Genomic DNA, 13,818 nt, shown 5'->3' with positions numbered 1-13,818 from the left:
TGGAGTGTTCTAGTTCTCGAGGCCACACTGCAGACCATGTCTTGACGGCTGCCTTGGGCTGCCTTCTCCCAGAAGCAGATCCTGAGACGGGGAGCCAGGTGCAAGCAGATGACCCCTTGGCAGGGGCCCCCAGGAACCCCAGCAGCGGAGGGGGCGGGGACACAGGGAAGGGGTGCAGCCCATGGGCAGTCAAGGCAGTTACCGCTGAGGACCCCTGGAACTTCCGGGGGACAGGCCGTCAGACGCAGTCACCGTGGGTTGAGCACATGCTGTACTCAGCCCAGCAAGCCCCACCCCAGGCTGAGGGTCAGCACAACCTTGCCCCCCTTTCCCTCTACCTGCTGCTCGTCCCCCATCTGGGATTGGTTTCCCCCAGAAGTAAACCCCGAGACAAGGAAAGCGCAGGGGGCTATGTGGGAGGTGATGCCAGGCAGTCCTGGGGGTGAGGCAGGCCAGGGCCTGGGGGGGACCCTCGGGTGTGTTCAGCCCCCCTGACTTGCTGTGGAAGGCAGATGTCAACTCCGTCAGCCCTTTCGGGGCCGGCGCGATGTTGGACGGCGGTGGTGGGCTCCACAGCGTCCTCTTCTACCTTATTCCTAAGGAAGGTGACTCAGGAAAACGAACATCAGACTCTACTGGACGCCACCTGCCCGCAGTGGGCGCACCGGGCTCAGCCAAAGTCAGGCTCTCCCTGGCTGCAGAGTGCTGAGCAGGGATGGCTTTTGGCCAAGGGGGGGACTTGTGAGAACTTGTCCGCATCTGCCTCTGAAGCCACAGTGGATTCCGGAAGCTCGGGAGAGCACAGCCAGGCTCAGGAGGGCTCAGGTGTGTGACGAGGGTGCGGCCCCGCATTATGTTGGATGGAAGATGAGGTGCGTTCTCCTCCCAGAGATATTTAAGCAATATCCAGAATGTCTGGGGCCTCAAATCTTCCTCCCCACGTTTCTCCTTCCTCCTTCGCGAAACAAGATAGGAAAGTGCCTGGCCCGGTCCTCCCATTCATCTCCTTTGGTGAACTTGGATCAGATTCTGTAACTCAGGATGGGGGCAAGTGGGTGCCTGCATTCTCCTGAGTCAGACACCGCTCCGCGCTGGGGGATTCTCAGAGCATGCACTCAGCCCTGCCCGCTGGTACGGGTGGTTTCCTAAACCATCTTCTGTATGTTTAATCTCCAGGGCACGATGAAGGAACAGACAGAGACAGAGACAGAGATCGCTGGAGAGAGCAATTTAAGGCTTTTTTATTTAAGGGGGTAAGGGAGGAAAAACAGACTTGAAAATTTATCAACATCTAATCCTGCTAAGATTTTCTCCACCATATGCCAGCACAACAGTACACTGGAAATGCGTACTAATTACCCCTGATGTATCGTGTGTGTACGCTTTATACGCAGCCCCTGACCTTTTTATTAATAACTTTGCGTTATATTCATTGACCTGAAACAAATTGAATTCAGTGGCACTCACTCAAGAATTGAATTACATAGTCTTCTTAATTGGTCTCTTATTTATTTAAATGTGAAAAAGTAATGGCTTGCCACCTGTAATATTTTTCCAACAAAATAAAATTAGAATTCGAATATTTTCCCCCAACCTAGATGATGTTTTCAATCATCTAGTTATGAATACATATTTAGCTATGAAACTCTAGTTCTGGTGTTATCTCCAAAAAGAATCTCTTAATTTTCCCTTTCATTGCCAAAGCCCTGAAAAATGCTGATATAGAAACGTGTTAATTAGAGGAGATTTATGGAAATCAGCAGGGGTAGGAAGGCTCTTCTGGGAAGTGGCCCTCAGAATAGGCGGTACTGCATGTCGTCACCAATAGTTATACCGTCTCTCCCCCTCCCCGCCGGCCCCAGCTCTTCGGAGCCTCCTTATGTGATTTAATATAGCTCTGGATGGCAAAATCAGGAGCGTTAAGATGGGAGTTTGTTAAACATGGGAAGATATTTTCCACTGTATTTGTTAGTTTTTAAGTCCTTGAGCTGCATTGTCTGTTGACTGGAGTGGGGGGACAGATATCTAATTTCAAGGGTTTAGTGATGTGCTCATATCCACGGTTTCACGGGCAACAGATACCACTGGTAACCTTGTTCTCAACGCCGTTCACTCATCGCTTTACTTGGAGGATTCCTGCAAGCGATGGAAGAGATAGAAGCCACTGGAAATTTTTGGCTTTGCTTTCTAATTCCAGTGTGAAATTAATTGTCCCAACTGCAAAGAACTACTTTACTCCTTTACTTACTATATTTAACTTAAAAATGCAAATGCTATTAGTGGACTGATGGCTGATAAAGGTGCCTTTGTGCCCGGCTTTAACCTCTATTAGTGAGGATTATGAGGACGTAGGCACACTGGCATTTTCTAAGTGTCACTGTGACAGCACTTGCTGCACAAATGCCTGGCTGTCACCGTGAGTTTTATCACTCGGTTTTTCCCTCCGAATGTAGACTAATAAGCCCAGAAATTACAATTGCCTCCCTGCCGAATCTGTGATAGGCGGAAATAATGATATCAGTGCCCTGCTAATCTTCTTGCCTCTGCGCTTGGCACTGTCCTATTGAGTCACCTGTCACACTCCGCTTTGATGAGACGAATTCAATCTCCCTGCTATAATGACAATGGGGCCATTTTAATGTTTGGAAATGATTATGTGGAGGCTTCGCCGTACTCTGTCTTGGCAAGCAAGCCGGGGCACAGAGCACACCAGGAGAGCAGGCTCTGGCTTTCGGGCAGGTAGTGGAGATGCTGAGTTATTGGTAGAGAGGCGTAGCCATTGGCTTCCTGGAGAGCCTTTTGGGCTGGCCTTGTAGGAGGGAAGGACGGGGAGGGGAAGAGGTGGGGCCACTCTGGCAGAAGCATAGCCATTGGGTAGTCTCTCAGTTATCCGCACAAATTTGCCTCTAGAAGGATTTTCCAGGACCCTCTGTGGTGTTCAAGGAAGCAGGGAGGGCTGGAGCTTAGAAATCATCACGGTCACACTACCAGCACCATTGGCTGGGCCGGAGCAGGGCAGCCAGAGATGGGTTGTTGAGTACTTCTCCAGGACATTAACCAAATCAAATTATCCTTACCCCAGGCCTTGTTCTTTGAGAGCAAAGATCCTTGCTCTTTGAGAGTAATTCTGCTGCAGAGCCAAAATATATAATTTGGAAAATACCAGGTGTTAATGAAATCTAGAGCAACCAGGATCCTTAACCACTGCTGGTGTCAATTTCTAAAACCACTTTGGAAAACCAGACATGTACACACCAGCAATTTTACCCCTAGGTAGATTCTTAACAGACGTGCACATATGTGTTTAACAAAAGACGTGAATTAGAACATTCATAACATCATCCTTTCTGAATGGCACCCAGCTGAAAATCATCAAATACCCATCAACAGTAGAATGGATAAAGCGGTTGGGAATTGGTTTACAGTGGAATAGTATACAGCCATCAGAACGACTGAACCACAACTACGCAGATGAATCTCACAAACAGGATTCTGAATGAAAGAAGCCAAATTTCAAGGGTCAGTACAAAAAGGGTTCCATTTTTAAGCATTCGGAGGCAGGAAAAATTGCTCTACGGTATGAGAAGTTGAGATCGTGGTCGCCTGGGTGGCAGCAATAACTGGAAGAGGACACCAGGGGGAGCTCCAGAGGGCTGGTCGTGTTCTGATCCTCAATCTGGGTGCTACTTAACACTAGTGTGTTTGCCTTCTGAAAATTCATTCATTTGTGTACACCTCTGTATGTACAGTACGATTTTAATGTGTCATTTTAATTTAACATTTTTAAGGTAACGTAGGAGGCACCTGTGCATTCTCTCTGCCTCTATAGCATAAGGGGAACAAGGACAGAAACACTACTTTGTAGCTTGCCCCCAGCCTCCCTCACCAAACACCTGCTCTGCATGGATGGGATCTGGGAAGGGGGCTTACTGATGAGAAGCAAGAGTAGTCTTGTCTCAAAGGCTGGTTACTGAAAACTGGAGGGGGAAAGTGCTGAGCCATCTTGCCAAAGTGGTCCCCTGTGGATCCCTTGTCTTTGGTCAAGAGCACGGAGAAGGTACTGGAAGCCACAGGACGTGTGTCTGCTACACTCTTCAGGAGGCGGGACAGGAGGCAGTCCATAGGGTGTAGAATCAATCAGGCGTACAGGGCTGCTTCCTAGCTACATCCCCTACAAACTCTTCCTGCCCTACTTCAAATCATAGCCTTTCTGACGCAGCCACCAACTACAAGTCATGTAAACGAAAAGTGCTTCCTTTTGGAACCACTGCTTATACGTGGCTTCCCTATTTGGACAATAAAGCTCAAGGAAAGCATTTTTATCTCTGGTAATCACATCCCAGAGGGGTAGCAGCGCATGGAACAGACATAACCCACAGTCTCTGATCCTTCTAGAAGGGCAGCTCCCAAGCTCCCTGTTAAAGTGAAAAAAAAAAAAAAGGTTTGCAAGAAGGAGCCATAATTCAGTAATTCAGTCAGCAAAATCACGTGCTATTGGACAGGGCTTTGTAATGTAAATTGCTTGGCTTGTTTCCAGAGTGAAATGGAGGTGCCCCTGGCCAATTAAATAGTCTCCACATTCACTCTCTACCTTCATTTGTTTCTCCTGGCAGTCTGTTTTGTTCATCTCCTCTGTCCAGATGCAGGGTTCATTTAAGTTGCTGGTCACTGGTTGATAGTTGCAATAAAAGTAAACTGCATACACATTTTAATCTTATTACACAAGACTCTTAGCAGGCTCTTGGTCTTTCTTAAACTTGGAACTAGAACAGTGGTTTTTTAATAATACCGATAACCATAATAATAGCAATGAATCCACCCAGTTTTAAATTATTTTCAAGAAAATAGGGTTTTCTCTACCACCTGCTAGCAGTGTGACACCTTGGGAAAGTTCTTTATCCTCTCTGAACTTCAGTTTCCTCACCTGTACAGTAAGGATAAGAAAAGCACCTGCCCCTCAGGGTTATGATGAGGATCAAATGAGATAATGCATGTAGGTAATGCACGTAGATAATGCATGTAGATAATGCATGTAGCATGGTGCCCACTGCATTGGACGGTCTGGATAAATGGCGGCCTCTGTAACGATGACAATTAAGATGCTATTTCCTTGAGCGAAGCTCATCAACAGGCTTCCATTGCCTGGAAGACAAAACCTACAGTTGACTATGGCACCCAAGCCCTTCATGGCCCGACTCTAACCTGCTGCTCAGTCCTGACGTCTCTAAAGATTGGATCCCTCCCCATTTCCCAAACCTGCTCTGTGCTTCCTTTATTTTTTCTTCAACTGAGATGTAATTGACATATAACATTATTAGTTTCAGGTGTACAACATAATTCAATATTTAAATATATTTTGCAATAAGGTCACCACAATAAGCCTAGTTAACATCCATCATCACATATTGTCACAATTTTGTTTTTCTTGTGATGAGGACTTTTAAGATTTACTGTAAGCAGACTTACAGACATCGAAAACAAACTTATGGTTACCAAAGGGGAAATGTAGGGAGAAGGAATAAATCAGGAGCTTGAGGTGAGCATACAGACACTACTATATATAAGATAGATAACCAACAAGGACCTACTCTATAGCACAGGGAACTCTAGTCAATATTCTGTGATAACCTATGTGAGAAAAGAATCTAAAAAAGAATGAATATATGTATATGTATAACTGAATCACTTTGCTATACACCTAAAACTAACACAACATTGCAAATCAACTATACTCCAATAAAATAAAAATAAATAAACTTTTAAAAATAAATTAATTTTTTAAAAAGATCTACTGTTGGCAAATTTCAAGTCTACAATACAGTATTGTTAACGATAGTCACCGTGCTGTATATTCCATCCCCAGGATTCCTCTGTCTTATTACTGGAAGTCTGTACCTGCTGCGGCTCTATTCTTTCTTTCCAACCCTTTCCCCACAAGCATCTGTGATAGAATTTCTTCCTTTCTCTTCATTTATTTTTTCCACTTTAGAACCTACTGTTTCTTCAAGGCACAGACAAGAAGCACTTTCCTTCTTTAATCTTTTGCTCCCTTAAGGAGAATCTTAGGTACTCTGGTGGGGCCTGGAGGCAGACAACATAGCAGGACCTCGCAGGTTTTAGTTTTGGGGCAGAGCAGTTCCCGCTCTGCTGTTATCCATGCAATCCCTGTCACTGTCCAGCCTCCCTCCCAGCGTACCTTGTTCTGACAATGAAGTGGGAATGGAAGTGAGGGTGACACTTCCAGGAAGAGCTCAGCTCTCAAGTCCTTCCCTCCTCCCACCACAGCAACCTCAGAAGCCACATGATCCAGAAGAGGCAGCTACAGAAAAGAGGCAATTCCAGCAGCCCGGCCCCTGCGTGAGTGAGGACAGCCCGCCAGGACCCAGGATGGGATACCCAGACCTTTGTTGTGTGAACCGCTGAACTGCGGTAGGTAGTTTGCTGCTGTGTCTTCCTCCTCTGTGCTCTTAGATCCTCAGAATCTATATCTTAACAGGCATTGTATGGTACTGGGTGTGTGTGTGTGTGTGTGTGTACACACACATATACACACATGAAATTTCTTCCTGGAAGGCTGTGCCCTCCTAGAATTCAGAGGTCAAGTCAGCTTCATCTTTGACTTTCCTATGGTGCCTACCAGGTGCTGGAACATAGAACACGTTCAGAAATATTTGTTGAATTCATCATGCTTCCCTTTATTTCTGAATTAAGACAAAGTCCAAACGGGTCAAGGCACAGCTTTAAGTGAGGACATTTTCCCCTAAACATAGTAGTAAATGATCATTCTCCCACTTGGGGGGACATCTTCCTTTTCAATAAAAGAACTGCCCTTAAGAGAGTTCCAAGCCATTTGGATGTGAAGCATCATCACAGTTCCACGAGGTACCAGTCTCCTCCTTCTCGTCAGAGACTGTTCCCAGCCTCACTGGTTGAGCTGTAAGTCACCAAGGACAATGATTTGTGGCATGTTTGTGAATTTGAATAGGCAAATGGCGGCGTGTTTCTCTGAAAGCAGCCCTCCCTGGAATAGCTGTGTGTGTGTGTGTGTGTGTGTGTGTGTGTATAATTCCCTTCGTTAGTGAATCAACATGTATGCTGGTTAAATGTGTACAGATGGTGGATTTCTATCAGAGCCAAGCCCATAGCATCATGGCACCCTGACGTTGGGGCCATGGAGCTACCACCTCCTTGTGCAGATGGTTCAAAGAAAGGAAGGGAAATTCCTGCAACACAGGAGACACTTGTGTACCTTTGCTTTATTTAAGTCTGTTCTTTAGCGCTCGCAACTACTAACCTCTTTATACATAAAATAATCACCTGTAATGATAATCAGGCTTTCACTTAAATTTCAAAACAATCCAGTGAGAATGTTTCAGAGTCTTTAGACAGCCCTACTCTAGTCTGATAATTTTGTCTCACTTGACAAAGGAAAAAATGAAAAATAGAAAAGAAAAGGCCCTAGTTTGACTGAATTGATGGTAAGTTTATTTATTTTGTGGACAAACTGTGGATCCAGTCAAAATCTTGGTCTAAGAAACTCCTAAAGAAAACAAAGCATTAATTTGACAAAATTCGAAGAGATTTAGTTTGAACAAGACACTAAAGAAAGGTCTTGGGAAAGGTCTTAGGGAAAAAAAGAGATGAGACAAACATAAAAGGATGCTGGGCCTGGGAACTTAAATTTCCAGATATCACTGAAGCAATCAACACAGAAGAAACAAGCGTTCGTGAAGATTTCGTGCATTCTGATATTTACTATGAAAGGTGGGACAGGGGATTCGAGAGGGTGGGGAGAATAGTGCAGGGTCAATTCTGAGGGAGGAGAAAGGGGTTTACCAGGAGGTTTGCATAGAGGGGTTTCCACAGCAGGGCTGAATAAAAGCCTGTTTTTTCCAGGTTTCTCCACACCTTTGCAGAGAAGAGCTGCGTTGGGAATAAATGATGTCAAGGTGTCAGGCAGCCACTCCTGCATAGGCATGCATTCCAGACGAACGTGCCTCACTGCTGGGGGAAGTTCCCCAGTCTGGGGTTGTAAATGGGTCCCAAAGGAAGTTCCCAAGAGTCCATGGAGAAAATATGGCTCCCAGGACAAACCACAAGATTAAGAGATACACACCACAAAGTCCACAGTGGTCACTGCAAGAGTGGGACTCGTGTCTTTGCAGACTAGAAATGGCTGTAAACCAACCATGGGCCAAGGCAGCAGGTCAGTCTGGCGGCTGGTGAATGGGGTGTCTATGAGGTTGCTGCTCCTTAAACAGCTCACAAATGATTCAGGATCATGATAGAAACACTAGAAATTGCAGGTATCTGAAGAAGGAAGAGAGCTCAGTTCTACTCCGTTCTTGAGCTAATGAGGATGTCTTCTGAGCCTTACCTTGTGCCTCACTTGGATGAGAAGCTGGAATCTCAGTATCAACATGTGCCACATAATCAAGGCTCGTCCATCGTCAACCAAATGCATGGCTATTTTCAGAGGAAGTTGTTTTGACTTCTTCACATTTCCAGAGACTTGGGAACAGCCAAGAACTCCTAGAGAAAGGTTTGAAGTGAGCTTAATAGTTCCTTATGGCAGAGTGGGTTCAACACATGCCCTTCAAAAGCCAGTGCCCCCGGACATGTCCTCGGCATACGATGTCGGGCTCTCCGACCCTCTAAGTTCTCAGGGTCGTGGGAGCCCAAACAAAGCAGAGGAGAAAGGGTGGTTTAACAGAAAAATTAATGTATAGCACATTTTCTGTTATTTGGGCACCCTTTTTCCTTTTATTTATTTTATTGAAGTTTAATTGATTTACAATGTTGTGTTAATTACTGCTGTACAGCAAAGTGATTCAGTTATACATATATATATATACATTCTTTTTTTATATATACTTTTCCATTATGGTTTATCATGGGATATTGTATATAGTTCTCTGTGCTATACAGTAGGACCTTGCTGTTTATCCATTCTCTATATAAAAGCTTATATCTGCTAACCCCAACCTCCCAGTCGATCCCTCCCCCAACCCCCTCCCCCTTGGCAACTACCAGTCTGTTCTCTATGTTCATGGTTCTGTTTCTGTTTCATAGATAGGTTCATTTGTGTCATATTTTAGATTCCACATATAAGTGATATCGTATGGTATTTGTCTTTCTTTGTCTGACTTACTCCGCTTAGTATGATAATCTCTAGTTGCAACCATGTTTCTGCAAATGGCATTATGTCATTCTTTTTTATGACTGAGTAATATTCCATTGTGTATATGTACCACATCTTCTTTATCCATTCATCTGTTGATGGACATTTAGGTTGTTTCCATGTCTTGGCTATAGTAAATAGTGCTGCTATGAACATAGTGGTGTATGTATCTTTTTGAATTATAGTTTTGTCTGGATATATGTTGGGTAAACTTTTTAGTATTTTATCATACGGCTATGTCTATTTTAAATGTTTCTTTATTGATTTTAAAATCTTGAGTAATATTAAGAGGAAACTCTTATTCTTTTTCAGAGGGAGTTTGCAAGCATGGGCGTAGCTTCAAAATTGAGGATATCATCAACTCTAGTAACCCCAGCTCTCAGGCAGGTCCCCAGAAGCAGACCCTGGGACGAGGATTCTGAAGCACATGTTTTCTTAAGCAGGTGCTCTCAGGGGAAACAGAGAAGGGCTCGGAGAGCTGGAAAAGGAAGCAAGGACGCCAAGCCCAGGTGTGGTCGCAGGCAGAGGCCCGCAGAGGACAGCAGGGGCCGACCTCGCAGGATGCTCAGGAACACAGGTTATCCCAGCCTGGGGCAGGTGTTCAGAGCACCCAAGCCTGGGGAAGCCCACACGGAAAAGGTAAAAAGGCATCTAAGGGGTATAGTTATCGGAAAATGGGAGAAAGTGGGAGTGGGAAAAAAACAATTAGATGTTCTCTTCACAAATCAGAACAGAAACTCAGAACGGCACAGTTTATGAAGTGTGGTTGTGTAGATGGATGCGGAGGGCATTACGCTGAGTGAAATAAGTCAGAGAAAGACAAACACTGTATGATATCACTTATATGTGCAATCTAAAAAATACAACACTAGTGACTGTAACAAAAAAGAAGCAGACTCACAGATCTAGAGAACAAACTAGTGGTTACCAGTGGGGAGAGGGAAGGGGGGAGGGGCAATACAGGCATAGGTGATTAAGAGGTACGAACTATTAGGTATAAAATAAGCTACAAGAGGATTCCCTGGCGGTCCAGTGGTTAGGACTCAGTGCTTTCACTGCCGGTGGCCCGGTTCGATTCCTGGTCGGGGAACTAAGATCCTGCAAGCAGCGAGGCATGGCCAAAAATAAAATAAAATAAATAAAATAAGCTACAAGGATATATTGTACAACATGGGGAATATAGCAAATATTTTATAATAAGTATAAAAGGAGTATAACCTTTAAAAATTGTGAATCGCTATACTGTACACATGTAATTTATATAATATTGTACTTCAACTATACTTCAATTTAAAAAAAAAGAAACATGGTTGTCAGCTTCCAAAGTGGCCCCCAAAGAGCCTCCCCTCCTAGTTTTCAAGCCCTGGTGCACACTGGATCATGGCTGGTCCATGTGACCAATAGAATACAGAGAAGTGATGGTATGTCACTCCACTAGGCTATACAAGACACACTGGTTCTCTCTTGGGCCACCTGCTCTGTGGGAAGGCAGCTGCCACGCAGAGGAACTCAGGAGCCCTGTGGAGAAGCCACGAGATGAAGCCTCCACACCAAACCAAGAGGAGAGTCCAGAACTGGGCCAGGGTAAAAACACAGTGGTCCGCATGGATGGCAGTGACAACAAAGCCGCTCTGAGGGGACTAGGAGCATCTCCCACGCTGGTTACAAATTGCTGCTCCAAATTTAGAATCAGTGCCTCGAATGAGGACAAGAGCCAGTTCCCAGTAAAGGCGCCAGAAGGAAATGTATCACAGGAATATGTTAGAATGATTTTCGTCATGATTAAAATAAAATAAAACTTTTCCATCCAGCAAGGAAACTTCACTTCTGTGGAAACTCATTTTCAGAGAAGACTTTTGGTTGTCTACTCTGCGGCCACCTCAACCCTCTTTTCCATGGTGGCCCTGGAAGAGCCACTCAGAGGCTACAGTGATGAGACATGCACTTTCCCAGCCTCCCTGGCAGCTGGGTCTCAGCCTATGGGACCCAAGGCATTCTGCAGAAGAGATTTTTGGAAAGATCTTCCATAAAAAGAAAGACACACAGGGCAAAAATGCCCCTTCCTGCCCACCTTTAGATCTTGTGTGAGAATTTGCTACTTGGACCTGCAGCCACAGTATTGCTGTCTTGAGGAGAAAGCCAAAATGTTCACAAAGAAACTCATTCAGATCCCTGACCTCACTGAGCAGCTGCAGGAACAGACCCCAGAACCAACTACCTCCACACTTCATGTCAGTGAGAAAACGAGGCTCAGGGTTTTAGCTGGGTATTCTGTTACGTGCCACAAATTCAATCTGCTGCTATGTAGCAAAGACATCCACAAATTGTGACTTAAAAGAAAAACAAGGATTTGGCTCACGAATCCGGTGGGTTTGTTGGGGGCTGAGGCTGGGGTCGTTCTGAAGGTATTTTTACTTCTATGATGTCTGGCCCCTGGGCTGAAAGACTCAACAGCTGGGGGTTAGAGGAGCTGGGGCTCCCCAGGCATCACCTCTCCTCTCTCTCTCTCTCTCTCTCTTTCTATCCCTCTCTCTCTCCCCCTTTCTCTCTCTCTCTCTCTCTTTCTCTCTATCTGGTGGCCTCAGGATAGTCAGGTCTCTTACATGGTAGCCCAAGGCCCGTGGAGAATGTTCCAAGAGAAACCAAGAGGAAAGTAAAGCCTTTTCTAACCCAGCCTCGCAGCTCACACATTCTACTTGTTTTCATCACATTCTACTCATCACAGAGTCACAACGGCGGGTCCTTAATTCAAGGGGAGGAGACACTGACTCCACCTCCTGATGGGAGAAGCTTCAGATAACTTTCAGATGTGTTTTCAAACTGCCAAAACTACCCTAACTGGTACATCTGGGTTCCACTGATGACTCCAGAGAAATACAGTATCTCTGTTCATCCTTCTGTGGGACCACCTGGGAGGGAGCCTCCCAAGACTTCTCACACCATCCTTGTTGGGAAAACTGGTCCCTCAGAACCCTTATCAACCATTCTATCCTTAACAACCCTTATTAAGCTCCCCCAGAGCCAAGATGGGCCCTGACCCTGGGGTGACTCACTCCAGGTAGCGGGATACGTCTTCCTAGACAGTTACCTGGAGGAGGAACGAACAGTCCCTATAATGGTGATGAATTGAAAAGGCAGAATATTTTACTTGGCTCTGTTGAAGAGTAGGGTTTGTGTTTTTCTTAACCTTAATTGCTAAGAAGCTAAAATTTATATTTAAAATTTATATTGAATATGTCGACTGAAAAAAATGCACAACTTAAAAGTTGAGAGTTGCATTTTATTCGGCAAACATTCTGAGGACTTCAAGCCCGGGAGACAGGACTTTCAAATGCTCTGAGGGACCGCTCCAAAGAGGCAAGGGGGGATGGGAGGAAGCCAGGATACATAGGAGTTTTTGCAATAAAGACCAGGCAGTCAAAACATCAAAAGATTACTCTTAATTAAAGAAAACCAGACATCTCAAGTTAAGGAATTTAGCACTTTTCTGTATAAGGGAAGATTCAAGAGTCTGGGCTCACCAAAATCATTCCTTTGATATGCACCTCAGCTATCTGGGGCCAGTATCCTGAGTTTCCTTCAGGGTGCACCATCGGGGAGGCTGTAATGTGATGGGCTGATGGCTTTGTTTCCTGATGGCACACAATATTTTTCATTCACAAATACTGGTTGTGGTAACTCTATTGAATTTGGGTTCCCCCTCCAGAAAGCATACAATGAAATGAGGAACTGGGTGCAGTTGCCCTATTTGTGATCACCAGGAAGCCTTGTGAGGGAGCAGGGAAGGGAGACAGGGAAGAGAGAAAAGCCAGCAGGAAATGTGGCAATGAACGGTTTCCACCGAGGGCAGCTGAGGGCCCCCAAGGGACCGTGTAGAGCCATGACTAGCTGCCCTACTAAGGGTCAAGGAACTTGGGTCTTGGTCCACCATCTCCTGTCCCTCATGGGTTGGAGGTGACTCCTGGGGACGCTGACTGCCTAACCTGTGGGCTGCCCACCCTGGAGAGACACAGAAAGCCACAGGCCGGTCCAGGCACTGTGCAGAGGAACCCTCCATGGTAGGCAGGGGAACGCAGGCCCCCGGCAGCCCAACAACCAGCTCCTGTTATAAACATAGCAGACTTTTCACTGCATCAAATTCTCTTTTAGAAGTAGGCAGAGTACACGTTATTTTTCAAACACGAGATTCATGAATTAGGGTCGGTCACCTATTATTCTGGAGTGTAGGGACCACGCGAGCTTTGGACGCGCATCGCTGGGGAGCCACAGCGTGGCCTGGCTGATTACGATTCACGCTGATCAAAAGAGCACGGAGAGAAAAGTGCTCACCTACACAGACCCCTGGGGCGGCCGACTCGTTACCAGAAGCTGATTACCCAGATCACCGACTCCCCCGTTCCCCAGCCACCTGCCTTGTTCCCTTTCAGGGCTCATTAGCGTCTGGTGGCAGAGGAGCCTTGGGTGAGATCAGAACCACAGGAGGCCTCCTTTTTTTCCCCTTGATTCAGGCCAAAATGAAGAACAAAGTTGAACCTAGGAAAAGATGCTATCATTTTTTTTCTTTTTTTTTTATTGTAGTAAAATATACATCACATAAACTTTCCCCTTCAACCATTTTTTTTTTTCAATACTCCTAT

The sequence above is a fragment of the Balaenoptera physalus genome (assembly GCF_965194825.1).
Source record: "Balaenoptera physalus genome assembly, chromosome: 16".
Taxonomy (NCBI): Eukaryota; Metazoa; Chordata; class Mammalia; order Artiodactyla; family Balaenopteridae; genus Balaenoptera; species Balaenoptera physalus.
The sequence above is the reverse complement of the archived record's forward strand: the minus strand, read 5'-3'. Positions refer to the sequence as shown.